This window comes from Neolamprologus brichardi, chromosome 3, assembly GCF_056152115.1.
Source record: "Neolamprologus brichardi isolate AB-2024 chromosome 3, ASM5615211v1, whole genome shotgun sequence".
Classification (NCBI taxonomy): Eukaryota; Metazoa; Chordata; class Actinopteri; order Cichliformes; family Cichlidae; genus Neolamprologus; species Neolamprologus brichardi.
This window is the reverse complement of record NC_142106.1, coordinates 20,958,120-20,974,205: the sequence shown is the minus strand read 5'-3', so window position 1 is coordinate 20,974,205 and position 16,086 is coordinate 20,958,120. Positions and strand designations below refer to the sequence as shown.

The 16,086-nt window shown below is 39.0% G+C and overlaps 1 long non-coding RNA gene across 1 annotated transcript; it reads right to left on the bottom strand.

The window, feature by feature from the left end:
- Window positions 1-5,208: 5,208 nt before the first annotated feature.
- LOC148103838 (uncharacterized) lies at window positions 5,209-14,171 on the bottom strand. The gene is made up of 4 exons (XR_015717083.1): window positions 14,043-14,171; window positions 11,306-11,440; window positions 10,777-10,824; window positions 5,209-6,759 (listed from the first exon to the last, which is right to left on the bottom strand). It is a non-coding gene; the product is annotated as an uncharacterized LOC148103838 (long non-coding RNA).
- Window positions 14,172-16,086: the final 1,915 nt, after the last annotated feature.

Genomic DNA, 16,086 nt, shown 5'->3' with positions numbered 1-16,086 from the left:
TAAAAACGGTTCATCATGTCAGCTCGCTTTCATTTTCAGCAACATTTAAAATCTTAAAAATATTCTTAACAACAATACTGTGTCATTGATATAAGGAAGTAATATCCTTAGCCTGAAACACTGCCCAGCCGCCTTTTTTTACACAATTGGCAAAAATAATAAGATATTTATTAAAGAAGTGACTTGTTTTTTATTTAATTTTTGACTTCTAACATTGATGTTGCCCCTATCAGAGGGGCAACATCAATGTTAGAAGAAGCTTCAGTTCATTCACTAAAACCCCCAAAACTCCCCGCTCTCCTTCCATGGCAGTTTTTCATTTTGGGGCAACAGATCAAAACATCACAACAGAGAGTTTGAAGTCAAGGCTTCATGAGGTTGTGGTTAATGTTGGTTGCCAATTGCTGTTGCTGGTGCTTTTCTTCCCATCTATTCCCACCTACCCCCCATTTACCTTTTACCTTGATTTCTTAAATAACCATTTCAAACTATTTACAGAACAATCAGCTGTTCTTCATTCAATAAGATGCCACACAAATTATTTGTGCCACTCCAACAAAATAATTTCTGTCCACTATAAAGAAGAACATCACAGCCTGATACCTGCAGGTCTGACAGCAGCAGGTGTATCACTCCTGTTTCTACCTGGAGACAGCAGTCGCCTCATTGTTCTGACACACAACACAAAACTATCCACAACACTACACACTAACTACACAAGACAACACATTAACTACACACTGCAAACATGCTAAACGTCACAAATCTCTCACATCTCAAAACTCGCTCTGTCTCTTTTTCTGCTGTCCCTCTCTCTCTCTCTCGCCGTCACTCCTAAAACTTCCCCTGTTGTTTTGTTGTTTTTTGTTTTGCTCATAAGCAGAGAGTGCTTGCTAGCGCTGTCCTTAGACAGTAAACGTGACGAAACTATTGAGGAAAAAAACGCAGTGTATATATTGTTTATCATGACTCTGGTTTTACGTGGTCTATCAACACAATTTAAAAACTGGTATATATCACCTTGGTACTTTGTCTTTAAGTGGTCGTGTGATTGACTTACCACAACTACTTTATTCTTCCTCAGTCAAACAGCAGCACTCATGCGATTGTTTTGCCCCCTTAGCTCCAGGTGTTGTGCTAGACCGGACCTTCCCAAAGTGTGGGGCCCGCCCCCTAGAGGGCGCGCAGAACCATTGCAGGAGCGGTATGAAAAGGAAAAAAAAACAATGCTTGGATACTGCTAGCATAATGGACAGGTTTTTTGTGTTTGGGCTCCAACACAAACGCAAAGCAGGAGATGAAGCATCACTGAATATGTTTCCAAACCAACTTCATTCTAAGCCAAAGACTAGAAAATATGGTGAAGCATATCTTCCCTTTGGCTTCACCTGCACAAGTGCCGAGGTAGGTCTCCCCTGCAGAATTGGTTTCCCTTCGTCGGGAGCACACGTTGGGCTCTTCAAATCACAGACAAACAGTATCCCACATTCTTGATTTTTAGTTCACAAACACTTGTTGTAATGACTAACTACTCCTGACATTTTGGAGATGTTAGCTCTTTATACAGTAAAGTTACAGCTGGGTACAAATAATATCAGGCTGATCCTGCCACAATTTGTTTGTTATCCCCATCACTGACCCCAACTGATATTACTGACAACTATCAATGAAAACAGTACTACTGGTAAGTCCGAGCTTAGCTCAAAAGTGATAAACAAGACAGCAAAGACCAAGTGAGGAATAATTCTGGAGCTGATGGAGGTGAGCCAACCAGCATGAACATGATTTCCTGCAACCAATCAGCACAAGGCGTGAGTCAGCGAGGAGAGAGCAGGTTAAAAAGAACGATAGTCAACTCAGTAACTGGATGGTAAATATTTCAGGAGACAGAGGTGTACATAACAATGAGTAGTTATAAAAATAAATAAATCATATTATGAGACATATACAGCTGATGAGATGTAGAAAGAATATAAAGCAAACATTTTTGTTGTTGCTTTGTATGAAGAAAACCCGACAAAGTAACTAACTGAATCTCACCATGACTACATTTTAACTCTTTCTTCACTAGTTGTGAAAATGACACACATGGCCTATTTGTGGCTAGCTGACCACAGTCAGAACCTGTTGCTTCTACAGCAGCTCCCGTACACTTTGAAACCAAGAGGTTTCAGTTTGCATACTCTGAGGACCAACTCAGCTTTTGACCTTTGCCAGTCCGAGCAGATGGCACGCAAATGTCAACGAGCACTTTGTAAAGTATCACACGCATGAATCATTATTCTGGTGGAAACTGTAGGGTTCAAACCCTGGACCTTACCTGTGGTGACTGTACGAACTAGAAAGGCACAGTTCTGTGAGCTAACTTGAAAGTCTTGTTTGCATTTTATCAGTATTGATTTTTATTCTTTGTGAGTTATTACTGAGACTAACAGTCAACAACCAGATTCAGTATGTTCTGTTCATCCAATGGAAATTCTTGGATGAATTCTTTCAAGTCCTTTGGAAGCCCAAGCTTAAATTTATTAACTTTACCTGGGGTGATAAACACTTACCTCATAATGTAACTGACTGGGACATAGACTTTGTTCCTTTCAAATATTTTCATCAACCAGTTGCAGCAGGTGGCTGCCCCTCCCTGAGCCTGATACTGCTGATTTCTTCCTGTTAAAATGGAGTTTTTCCTCTCCACAGTCACCAAGTGCCTGTTGTCTTTATCCTCCAGTATAAACTCACTTTAGTCAACTGTTGTAGTGAACTGGAGATGTATACATAAAACTGAATCAAATGTAATCGTACCAAACCCTATGAAAATTGAAACTATGTAGAAATATGGATTTATTATACTAAACCTGAACCACTTATCACCACCAATTTATTAAGCACACCTTGCTATACTGTAACTGCTTTAACCTCCTTTTTTCCTTCAGAACCGCTTTAATTTTTCATGGCACTAATAGCAACAGAGTCCTGGAATCTGTGCTGAGAGATGTTGGTTCATATTGACTTGATGGCATCACACAGTTACACATATCCATGATGAAAATCTCATGGTCCACCACATCCCAAAGGTCCTCTATTGAATTGAGATCTGATGACTGCTGAGTAATTTAAGTAGAGTAAACTTTGTGACACTGTGTGACATGGTGCATTATCCAGCTAAAAGCAGCCATCACCATTTGTATGCTGTGGTCATAACTCAGGTAGGCTGTGGCATTGAAACAATGCTGCATTGGTACCACAAAAAATGTGCCACCAGCAACAGTCTGAATTGTTGACAAATTTTGTGATAGTGCATAGCTTTCATTCATTTTAGGCCAAATTCTGACCCTGTCATCTAAATGTTGCAGTATAAATTGAGTCTCACCAGACCAGGCAACATTTTTCTATCTTGTAGAAACTCTTGCTTTAATTTCCTGTTATTAGCTGGTAGGAGTGGCATCCGGTTTGGTTACAAGCCCCTGCTAAAACCCACCTAGTTCAAGGTTCAACGTGTTGTGCATTCAGAGATGCTCTCCTGCATATCTTGGTTGTAACGAGTGGTTATTTGAGTTACTGCTGCCTTCTAATCAGCGTGAAACATTCTGGACATTCTCCTCTGAAAGGAACCACTGCTCACTTGATATTTTCTCTTTTTTAGATTATTCTCTGTAACCCTAGAGAAGGATGTGTGAAAAAATCCCAGCAGATTAGCAATACTATTTGAAATACTCAGACAGTCCATCTTAAATCAGCCCTCTTGTCCATTGTGATGCTCAGTTTGAACTTCAGCAGGTTTCTTTGACCATGTCTACATGCCTAAATCCACTGAGCTGCTGCCATGTGTTTGGCTTATTTGCAAGCACCAAACATCCAGCATGCACAGTTCTAACACTTCTGTTAGCTGAGTCTCCAAATCTCTAAATACCATGCCTTAAGGGAACACAACTATAGTTCAAGAAACTTAATGTACTTGACAAAATAAGAGAGAGGACCCATCTGACTCAGGATTCTCCCCAAAACTAAAATTAATGAACTGAACTAATACTTAAGCAGGACTGCTGGGAACTCCCAACTCAATGTGTAGCACAGATGTTACCTCTTGTATACAGTATGTGGCAAAACCCACCAATTTAATTTAAGTGCTTGCTCATAGAGGGTCATATGATCTACTGTGCAATATAAAGCGCCTTGAGGCAACTGTTGTTGTGATTTGGCGCTATATATAAATAAATAAAACTGAATTGAATTGAATTGAATTAAGCGCAATTAGAAACACAAAGAAAGCCAGATTTGTAACAAGGTACTAAAAAAACCATTTGTTGGGGCAATTCAAAGTGTTCAGCTGAACAGGGAAATATTGTAGGCCTGCTCTTACCCTTACCCTACTCCTACCCTACTCTTCCTCTTCCTGCTCTGTTATTTTTTTATCGAACACCTGCAAAAGTCACTTGAGGTCTCTTTAATATTTTGACACGTGACTGAGTTGTTCTTCCAAGTTTGAACAGGTGCAACATGACTGAGACCTAATGAAACCACTGTGTTGTACTTTAAAGACGAGTGCTAAATGATGACCTTTATGCTGATTTGCTGCTAAAGCGGTGTTTGGATCAGTGGAATTGTGCTTAGAGTTAGAAGCTTGGAGTCATGTTGCTGACACACAGTAGCTTTGTGTTGTCAGTACATAATTCCAATTTTCATGTGTATTTATTCAGAAAAATCAGCAGTGAGGATGATGGAAAGCAGTGACGTTGTAAATAACAACAGCAATACATATGAAGCTTTCCTTCTTTATAAATAAAACACAGTATGAGACGTATAACTGTTTTGTGATGAAAAATTATAATACATTTACTATGTTGAATTTTTCTTCTGTTGAATAAGTGAAGTAGGACAAAGTGTCACGGCCAGCGGGAGCTGACTGTGTGTTGTGAGCAGAATAGTGGACCCAAACGCAGAAGACGGGAGGAGACAGTACAGAACTTTAAACAAAAAGCAAGACTTTAATAGGGCTTATGACAAGAGTGCAAAACAAAACAAAACAACATGAACAGTGGCAAGGGCTAAACTAAAACCCAAACTGGAAACACTAGAAATGACTATGACGACTATGAACATGATTTTGTGCAGGCATGAAAGAAACTGTGAAATACAGACATGAACTAGACACATGAACATGCCCTGAACAAAATCATGAAAATCTTGGAAACCTGAAGTGACACGGAGGGCAGGAAAACTGACGACCTGACACAGAACAAAGGAAGAAGGAGGACTTAAATACACACAGGGGAAGTGGAAACACACGGGGAAACAGCTGACTCAAATGAACATAACAACATCACAAGAGAAGAGTAAAACTAAACACATTTAAACAAAGAAACACAAGACTTTCAAAATAAAACAGGAAACATGGAGAGACGTAGCTATGACGACACAGGCTTGACAACATGAAACACGCAAACAAGAAATACATAACAAATAGCACAGAAGGCCAGGGTGAAACAGACTAAACTAAAATTCACGGCCAATTAATAATCCCAAACTCCACATTATCTTCAAAATATAACAAGAGATCAAAACCAACTGAAAGTGCTGGGTGACAGAGCCAGCCCTGACACAAAGTGAACAAAGTGAATTTATACTGTTTGTTCTTTGAGCTGTTCCTTTATTTACCATGAGTATTAACAGTGCAGTGGTCAGATCTACATACACTATATAACCAAAAGTATTTACTTGTCTGCCATCACATGCATGTGAACTGGAGTGACAGGGTTTCATATGATGTTGGCCCAAACATTTTCAACTTAGGTTTAGGAGAGTTGATGAGAATTTTTCACCATTCTTCCAGAAGTGCATCTGTGAGGTCAGACACTGATGTTGGATATGAAGACTTGGCTCACATTCTCCGCTTCAGTTCATCCCAGAAGTGTCGGGTTGAGGTCAGGACTCAAGGAAAGGAAATTTGAACTTTAAAGTCATTTTAAACCCTGTATGTATTTAAATCTAGACTTACTACTTACTACAAGTTTAAAAGGGCTTTACAAGTCACACATCTTCTTCTCTCATTTGTTTTCATGTACACCTAACAATGGGTAAATGTTGTTGCTTCTACAGCAGCTCACCTGCACTTTGAAACTAGCAGGTTTCAGTTTGTGTACTCTGAGGACCAACTTGAGTTTCAAACCCTTGCCAGTCCAAGATGATTGCACACACGCAAATGTCAGTGAGTTATTTAAAATATACCACATGCATGCATGAGTAATTACAATGATGGCAACTGGGGGATTCAACCCTGAAATTTGTATACCTGGAAAAAGTGACTGCATCAATAAAGAAGGCACAGTTTTCATGGTTTATATGTCAGGTGTTTGCAGCTTATGTGCTAATCTGAAATTTTCTTGGTTAGAATTGGTAAAAAATAAAGATTGTTTTATTTCTAATGGCTTATTCATCTGAAAAAAAATTAGAACACCTCGCTCTTAGGGGATTTGTGGTTGCAGATGCTGAATATCAGGAGCTCTTTGCCGAGAAACACAGAAGTAATCACTTTAACAACCAAACCACTAATCTACTTAGTAAGAGCAGGATGATAAAACTTGCGGGTGGGGGTGAACAGGTTTCCTGTGTATTTACAAGCAGCTCACACTTTTCAAAAGAAAAAACAAACAAACTTTTTTTTTTATACTAGCATACACAAAGCTAAAAGAACATAGCTCAGGCCAAGGGAACAGAGGTCAGCATTTTCAGCACCAGCTGTTTTCAGTCCATGGTTTCTGGGAGCTGCAAAGAGAGATAGAAGGCAATCATGCAAAACAACATTTCCTCATTAGCAGAAAAAACAGATAGCACGCCTAATTCTGAGCTAGCTAGAAGCTTTCAGAAGGGGGAAGAAACTCAGAGGTTATGCAAAAGACCTAATGGTACCACAGAGAATCACCTAATAACTGACAGTAAGCCAAAATTTGTGAAGCATCTTTCGTTGACACTGGAAATTAAGGAAAATTGGAAGTGCAATTCTACCTTAGGTACGTAGGTACGTGAGAACCTTATGTGCCTGTGATAGAAATTTGCTTTTAAGTGCATCAGATATCATCACCTTTCTAGGAAGGTTACAAGGTGAGTCCTTTTTAGTTATCTCAAAACTCCTGATTTCCCCCAAATTTTTAAAACTGAGGTGAAACGCACAAATTTGGCATGATCCATGCCAAGAATGCCTATGGACAATTCCAGGTTAAAACCATGCAGGCTGGTAGAAGAGTAGTTTAGTGCCTATTGTCTGTGAATGTTCTCAATCATTCAGGTCAGCGTAGTCTAAGGAGCTTGGAAAGAAAAGCATCTGGACTTTGTTTCCTTGAAGATGGACGCTCTTGGGGACACTCCCATAGGGCTTAAAATCCGGGACTCTCCACAAATTGTTCATTGAACTGAAAAAGCTGCTTGAATGAGGGGTGAAAACATCTTCAAGGGAACTGTCACGGTCCTGCGTCAGTGACCCAGTGTTTTGTATCTGTTTAAGTTATATTTCCTGATTATGTATTATTATAATTTATCTCGTTCCCCGGTCATGTCTGATGTCACTCCTGTCTCTGTGCTCCGTGTTTCCTTTGTTCAGTTTCACTCTGTGCTTGTCGTGTTTCCTGTTTTACTTTGAAAGTCTGTGTCTCGTGTCAGTGTTTCTATTTTTGCTTCCCTTGTCTTGTTAGGTCTAATTTCTCCCAGCTGTGTTTTTCTCCTGTCTCCAATTCCCTGATTACTCCAGTGTGTATTTAAGGCCTGTGTTTGCCGTGCTCCGTGTTGTGTTGTACGCTCACTGTGCTGTGTTTTTTCTTCTATGTTTCTGGTAACGTTATAGTTCTCTGTTCACAGTTATGTTTTCTAGCTTCCCGGTTTAGTTTCGCAGTGTCTTAGTTCCTCGCTGTTAGTTTCTAGTTTTCTACTTTTCGTTTCTAGTATGCTTTACTACAGCACAATAAAGTTGCCTCTTTTAGTTCACCTTTGTGTCCTGCAAGTGGGTCCTTTATCCTGTCAGCTACACAGCAAAACATGACAGAAACTTAAAGAAGTCCAGACACTTTGCTTTCCAAGCTCCTTAGACTTTAGTGCCTTGTAACAGTCACAATGATGTGGTGCCTCTTTAAGACAACACAAGTCGAGGGTCAATGCTGTCATCAGTATGCGCCACTGCCCTCTCTGTGATTGAGTGGACATGTGCTTGCACGCTAGTGCATGAGGAGGGACGGATTTTATGTTTTACCTCTCCAGACACCTTTGTTTGCAACGTTATGGGTTGTACGAACACTGTGCGCCATGTTTGTTAAGCTGCAGCCGTTCAACCGGGCTTATATGGTTGACGAAGAGAATCAAATCAAATCAAATCAAATCAATCTTTATTTATAAAGCACTTTTCATACAAAAAAATGTAGCACAAAGTGCTTTACATGGTTAAAAGCAGCCCACCCCACCCCGCCCTCCAACTCACTCCCCGCACTTTCATTAACATAAGCGATGTGAATACAGACATATCCCCCCCACACACACACACACACACACGCACACTTAAAAAGTAAAATTGGGCTGGGTACGCATGAGCCAAGTGAGGAAACACTATCACAGGGAGCCGTCTGCACCGGAAGCCGGTCAAAGACCGCAGCCTCCAGGCTAGGCACACAGCAGGAGGGAGGCAAAGAAGCCCCCCAGCAAGGCTGAGAGGACCCCCAGAGCCCCAGCAGCCACGGTCGATCACAGCCCCGGTGCAGAGAGCGCCCTCCGAGAAGGTATATTAAAGAACACGCTGTGGAATTCCCAATGCCAGTGTGAGTGTGTTCTTTTGACTATCACAACAACCCGACATTACAGCCTGTTGATATTAAATGTCTGGCAGGGATATTTTTCTCTATGTCTGAAATACTGTTTTTGTAAGGACTTAAAAATATTTCAGAAAACTTTAAAATAACCTCTCTGGCATAGCCTGATGAACTATTTCAGCTGTAATCATTGTGTATGGTTCTTCATTGGTTCGTTGTTTTCATTTTTTTCAGGCCTTCAAACTGACCCCCAATCCCATATCGAAACATCCACATCTGACTTAAACAATCAAGAATTGTTAACATAGGCCAGAGCAGGCTAACATTACCTGAGGAGGGTGTCCTGTTTTTTTCTGGAATTTCACCACTTCCAAAAGTGAAGTTAAGCTGTTACATTTACTCATTAAACATTCAATAAAAATATAATAATAATAATAATAATAATAATAATAATAATAATAATAATAATAATAACAAAATGAATATGAAGAAGAATGAAAAACAAAAGTGCAATGTAAACTAAATTTTGCGCAATAACATGCTGATGTCAGTATATTTCCTAGTATCTCGCAAGCCTTTGAGAGTAAGTATTCTAATACTCTAACACTGCAATATTTTATTAATACTGCCTTTGACTTCCCAGCTTGGATTTGGGAAACAGACAGTCTCTTTACTATTAAGATTGGGCATAAAACTCTCCTCTTTGACAAAGCTTATGCCTAGGATTTGATCATGTGACCTCAAATCCTGCCTTATTTATGCTGCAGAAAATTTAGACTGCTGAGAGCTTCCCATGATGTACTGGGTATTTCTCTTTCTCTCAGCCCTTTTTGCTCACTATGTATTTATACACCACACAATCATTAGTTATTATTAATCTCTGACTCTCTTCCCCAGCATGTCTTTTGTCCTGCCTCCCTTCCCTCAACCCTCAAATGATACTGTCAGATGGCTCCTCCTCCCTGAGCTTGGTCCTGCTGGAGATTTTTTCTTGTTAAAGGGAGTTTTTCCTTCCCACTTTCACCAAAATGTTTCTGCATGGGGGGTTATGTGATTGTTGGTGTTTCTGTTTGTTATTGTAGAGTCTTTAGCTTATGATATTAAGAACTTTGAGGGAAGTGTTGTTGTGATTTGGTGCTATATATATAACAACTAAAAAGCAGTTTTTTTTCTATAATACACTCAGTCAGGAACAAATTCCCCACTGTTGAAGAAAATGCTGTCATGAAGATTTTTTTATGAGCAGCTGCTCATTACAATATCAGTAAAGCAAAGTTTAGAAGCCATTTATTCTTCTTTTATTAACTTTTTAATCTAAATCCAGTTCATCTTGAATCTTTTTGAAAAACCTCAAGAAGAACTTGAGTCTTGTTTGTTTCTTGAACCCTGCTAGATGATAAATGGACTGGTATTTGCAGAGGATTGTTCTTCTCTAATTGAGCACTTAAAGCACATTTTAGTACAAGCCTAAACACATTCACTCAAAAATCAGTAGATGCACTTGGGGAACCAGGTCTTTGGTGTCTAACACAAATATAAATCAATATCCAGATAGGAGGAGTTCAGGAACAAACGATCAACATTCAGATTTGTAGATGACCTGTTTCTACAACCACCAAGTCTGAGTGCATGCTTCTCAGAAAAGGGTCAAGTGCTCACTCTAGGTTAAAAATTAGTTGGTTCTCCAAGGGGGGGAGTTCAAGTCTTGTTCATGAATGACCAGAAAGTGGAGCCAGAGATTGACTGACAGACTGGTGCAACACTTTGCCAGTTTGTCATAGTGAAGAGAGAAATAAGCATGGAAAGTGAACTTGATCATTTCCAGGGCAATTTACATTCCATCCCTTACTTATAATTAATAAGTACACCATGGTTAGTTGGCTGTTTTTATTTTTTCATGCCTTCAAACTGAACCCCAATCCTATTCAAAACATTCACTTCTGACTTAAACAACCAAGAATTGTTAACACAGGCCAGAGCAGGCTAACATTACCTGAGGAACCTGTCGTGTCTTTTTCTGGAATTTCACCACTGCCAAAATCTGAAAATGAAATAACAACTAAGGTTAAGCTGTTACATTTACTCATTAAACATTCAATAAAAATAGTAATAATAGACTCCAGCCCCCCGAGACCATGACAAGGATAAGCATGGATGGATGGGTGGATGGATGGATGGATGGATGGATGGATGGATACTTATATTTATAGCTGAGCTGTTTCATTAAAATTCAGTGTGGTAATGTACAGAACCAGAAGTACAAAAAAAGTTGTCTCTGTCCAAATATTTATGGACCTGATTTGATTTTGCCATCAAAATATAATCCACAAAGTGATGGATTTACCACTGCAGAAACAGATACAACTATTTTGGTAATTACAAATACTGTTCATAAACTTATGGTCTAATAAATTTGTTAAGCAGTCTATTTCACCATGTCAGAAGTACAGTATGTTTGGAGTCAGCATCATGTAAAGATATTTACAAATTAGAACTATAGACATAGAGGAGACAGATATTACCTTGCAGTAGAGAAAGAGGCACTTCAGTGTCATTTATTATTAAGGTTGAATTTATTTCGCCATAAGTAAAAAAAAAACTATAATCTTCATCATCAAAAGGTGGATCATCTCCCTCTGATAAAATAACTCCAGTACCTTCAGGGATAGAAAAACAAAAATAGCAGATCAAGTAAAGTTGTAGCCCCAAATATATATAGCATTTAAACAATTGAATGAACATTTAAAAAAAAAAAAAAATAGCTGCTGCCCCAAGCTGAGGAGTTTAAGTATTTCAGAGTCTTGTTCATGAATGACCAGAGAGTGGAACAGGAAACTGACTGGTGGACCAGTGCAACTCTATACCAGTTTGCTGTGGTGAAGAGAGAGCTATGTGTGAAAACTGAGGTTGATGATTTTCAGGTCATTCTACATTCCTTTCCTTACTTATGATCAAAGCTGTAGGTTATGACCAAAATGACATCATGGATACAAGTTTCCTCTGAAGAATCCTGGGCTCAGCACAACAACAGAGAGACGATCTTGGTCATTTGAAAGGTGTGCAGAGTAAAGCTTCTACTCCTCCACACTGAAAGAAGCCACAGGAGTTGGTACAGCCAACTGACCGTGTCTCCTGGGCATGTGCTGATATATTACAGTGTATGCTAAAGATATAAAGCTAGCACACATTATAACGTATTTAAAATAACATCCAGCCGAAACAATAAAGCGATAGACAAATGAATGAATCAATGATAATGACCCAATAACATATACATGATACTACATAATAGTCATACATCTGTATGAGGTCACGGGGCTGCATATCAGTGTTTTCTACAAAGGGTTTGTTTTTTTCTATCTTCATGTCAACCTTTTATAAAAGTCAGCAGAAACTCCCCCTGTCTGGATAGCATGAAGGGGTGAACTCTAAAATTCCAGTTACTATTTATTTCCTTCTCATTTACTTGATTCAGGTTTTGAAAATATTGCAGGTTTGGTTAAAATACGTCCCATCTCCCAGGGCTGGTGGTACAGGGTGCTTTGTGTTTCATTAAACACCGGTGTCTGACAGTCTGGCGCTAAGGAAAGGATCACAGGTCATTAATGAAAACTTCATGACGCAGCATAGTTTTGCTGAAAGAAAATTCATCATTTACAGCAACAAACGCTAAACGAAATGAAGAAGCAGTGAAAAACAAATATTCACAATTCATTAGCTTGTAGAAACACATTTAACAGCCATAACTTGAGGTACTTATTTTCGGTGTAACTTTATTAGTCTCTCACATTGCTGTTGAGGATGTTTGGCTCACGAACTAAAACACTCATGTTGTTTTAGTTCATTGAGGTTTGTGGGTATTCAATTCTGCACGGCTCTGTTAAGGTCCCTCCAGAGCATAGGTGTCAAACTCTGGCCCGCGGGCCAAATGTAATTAGGCTGCGGGCCAAATTTGGCGAAGCCATACCAAATTATTATTAGAGCTGGCCTACTGGTATTATACAGCTAATATATATATTGTTTAGTATTAAGCTTTACTTGTTCCATATTCAGTTTTTCAGCAAAACTTGTTTGAGTAAATAAGAAGAGATTCATTCTTAAATCTGGAGGAAGATTTTTTTTTTCAATAGATATTAAGGTTAGCCCACGACCTTGTTCCAGTTTTGAATTTTGGCCCACTGTGTATTTGAGTTTGACACCCCTGCTCCAGAGCATTTAAATTGTGTTAAATGAACTTGAGTCTTTTCTTTTTCAGCCATCATGTTGCAGATTTGCTGATCTGATTGGGACCAGATTCCTCCTGCATGACCCAGTTTCAGCTAAACTTTATCTTTGGCTGTGAAATGAGGCCAAATCATTACTCCACCACTAGTGTGCAGTGGCCTATAGAGTCTGAGAAGTGTCTCTTGTATGTTTCTCTCAGCACTGCACGGTCTCGCCTCGGAGCTAGTGTTCTAGGATGACTACCATTGGGATAGAGTAGGAAAGCACTGTATAAGAACCAGTACATTTACCAGTAACACTTACTTTTCTATTAGTTTGTTGCATGTTTTTGCAACTTTTTTGAGACATGTTGCTGCCATCAAATTCTAAATAAGCCAGTATATTTTCCTAAGATGCTACATTTTCTTAGTTTAAACATTGGATCTATTTTCTATGTTCTGTTGTGAATAAAAATGTTTATGAGAATAACAAATGATTACTTTCAGTTTTTATTTATCGCTTATATACAGCTCCTAGCTTTCAGTTTCTCACACTCTACTTCTGTATTTTGGTTTAGGTTTTGTTGTATAAATAGTGACATAGTGTAATGTCACGTACTGTTCATTTGAGGATGTGTCTCAAAAATGTTATGACTTGCCGAGGACGACATGATATTTATTATGCCCTGATATGTAAAATCTTGAGAAAGCCTTTACTTTCTTTTTTATGCGTATAAAACATGTACCATATTTGATACTGTCTCTTTACAGCTCCAATATGTCTAAAATACTGCATATAATTATTTTTGATAACACATATAACCTATCATATATTAATTAAGCATTAATAGTTAGAATTGTTGTTTTTCTTACTAGTAAACCGCATGAAAGGTTAAATAAATGTTAATTCACCAATAATTAACAAGTTGTTATAAGTGTTTCTTTTGTCTGAGCTGTTTGAAACCCCATCAATACAAATCATGACTGAGACGCACCCTACCATGATGCCATTTAAAAGCAAAACAATAAACCACACGCACAGTTTTAACTCACTCACCAAGAACCCACAACAGCAGGCAAAGTGTCATCGTTCGCATCATCCGTTAATGCTTTGTTGTTCTTCTCTGACAAATTTGATGTGAAAATTTCAAACCAATCTTCTCCTCGTGACTGACGGCTGTCACCTTGATGTCTGCTTGAACTCTTCATTCAGTAAGTCTTGTATATACAAAAACAGGAACTAGCTAAACCACAGTGAATTACATCAGCTGACTTGTTATTGCTTGCAGACTTACGTAAAGCTTCGACTTTGACATCAGGGCCACCTTGATGTCGATATTTGCAGCTTTTGTTACAGGTCTTTTGTACAGATTTCAAATGTTTATCTAGAGGATGCTTTTTACTCTAGTGGTCCTCTGACTTTTCCATGACTTATTTTCAACAGATCTTACTTTGAAGGTTAGCTTTTCTCATGTGTAATGTTTAACTTCCTGTGTCTGTCTTCCTCCGATTCCCTGATTGGTCTCACCTTTTAACACTGCAACATGTTGAGTAATTAGTTTAAATATATACATGCCTATATGTACACAACTTAAGTGTTACCAGATTATAAATGTACAGGACCTGATAATGTGATAATACAGCAAAACTTAGACTGCTGATTGCTGCACAGTGTAAGTGCAAAAATCTCTCTTTTGGGTTAGGCACCAGACTTTATCACTGATTGCAAAAGCTAAAATGCAAACATTATCTATGCCACAAGAAGAAATGACCAAGACGTAAAACAATCTTTTCTGTGTCAAGTTGTATCATCTTGGTAATAATTTATTTCAAAGCAGATGATGGAACACTGGTGACAAGAAGAATAAGATCTGAGCAAACGTTCACCAGATTGTGCCAGCATTAATGCAAATCAGCATCAGAGTCAGACTTCAGTCAGGTGCACTATATTGCCAAAAGTATTATCTTATGTGCGTTCACAGGCATATGACTAACATCTCATTCTTAATCCAAAAGGGTTTAATATGATGTTGGCCCACCCTTTGCAACGAAAACAGCTTCAACTCTTCTGGGAATGTTTTCCCCCACGTTTAGGATTCTGTTTATGGGAATATTTCACAATTCTTACAGAAGCACATTTGTTAGGTCAGACACTGATAAAGGCCTGGCTCGCAGTCTCAACTCTAATTCATCCCACATCTTTTGTGTTGAGGTCAGGACTCTGTGCAGGTCAATCAGGTTCTTCCACACCAAACTTTAAACTTTGCACAGTGCAGTCAGACAAGTACCGTTCTCCTGGCAACCAGGCTCCTCAATCACCTTGAAAGATGGAGAAGTGTGATTTGTCCCTCCAGAGAACACCTCTCCACTGTGCTAGTCCAGTGGCAGCGTGCTTTATACCACTGCATCCAGTGATGTAAGGCTTGGATGCAGCTGCTCGTCCATAGAAACCCATTCTAATCTGAAGACCACATGACGTTTGGAGGTCTGCAGCAATTGACTCTGCAGAAGGTTGGAGGCTTTATGTGCCTCAGCATCTCCTGACCCCACTGACTTTATGTGGCCTAGCACTTTGTGACTGTGTTTCTGTCATTCCCAATCACTTCCAGTTGACTGTGGAATATTCAGTAGCGAGGAAATTGGTCTTGTTGCACAGATGGCATCCTATCACACTACTACACTGAAATTCACTGAGTTCCTGAGAGCAACCCATTCTTTCTCAGGTGTTTGTAGAGGTGGTCTGCATGCCTAGGTGTTTGATTCTATACAACTGTGCCCATGAAGTGACTGAAAGATCTGAATTCAATGATTTGGATAGATGAGGGAATTCTTTTGTCAATATACTTATTAGTATAGGTTTTGAATAACAGTTCTCAGTTGGAGGAGAATCTGATAGATGCATTCACAGACAGTGTGCACATGGGTGAAACTGTGGTTTCTACATACAGACCTCATCTATTACTGCTTAAAAATAGAGAGAAACGTGGTTTCTTGGTGTTTGAAGTCAGATCGGTGATAATGTTTGCCACCTGAAAACTATGTAAGCAGGAACCCAAATCTCTTTTTCTTCCAACAAACAACACAGCAAAGACAAAAGCACA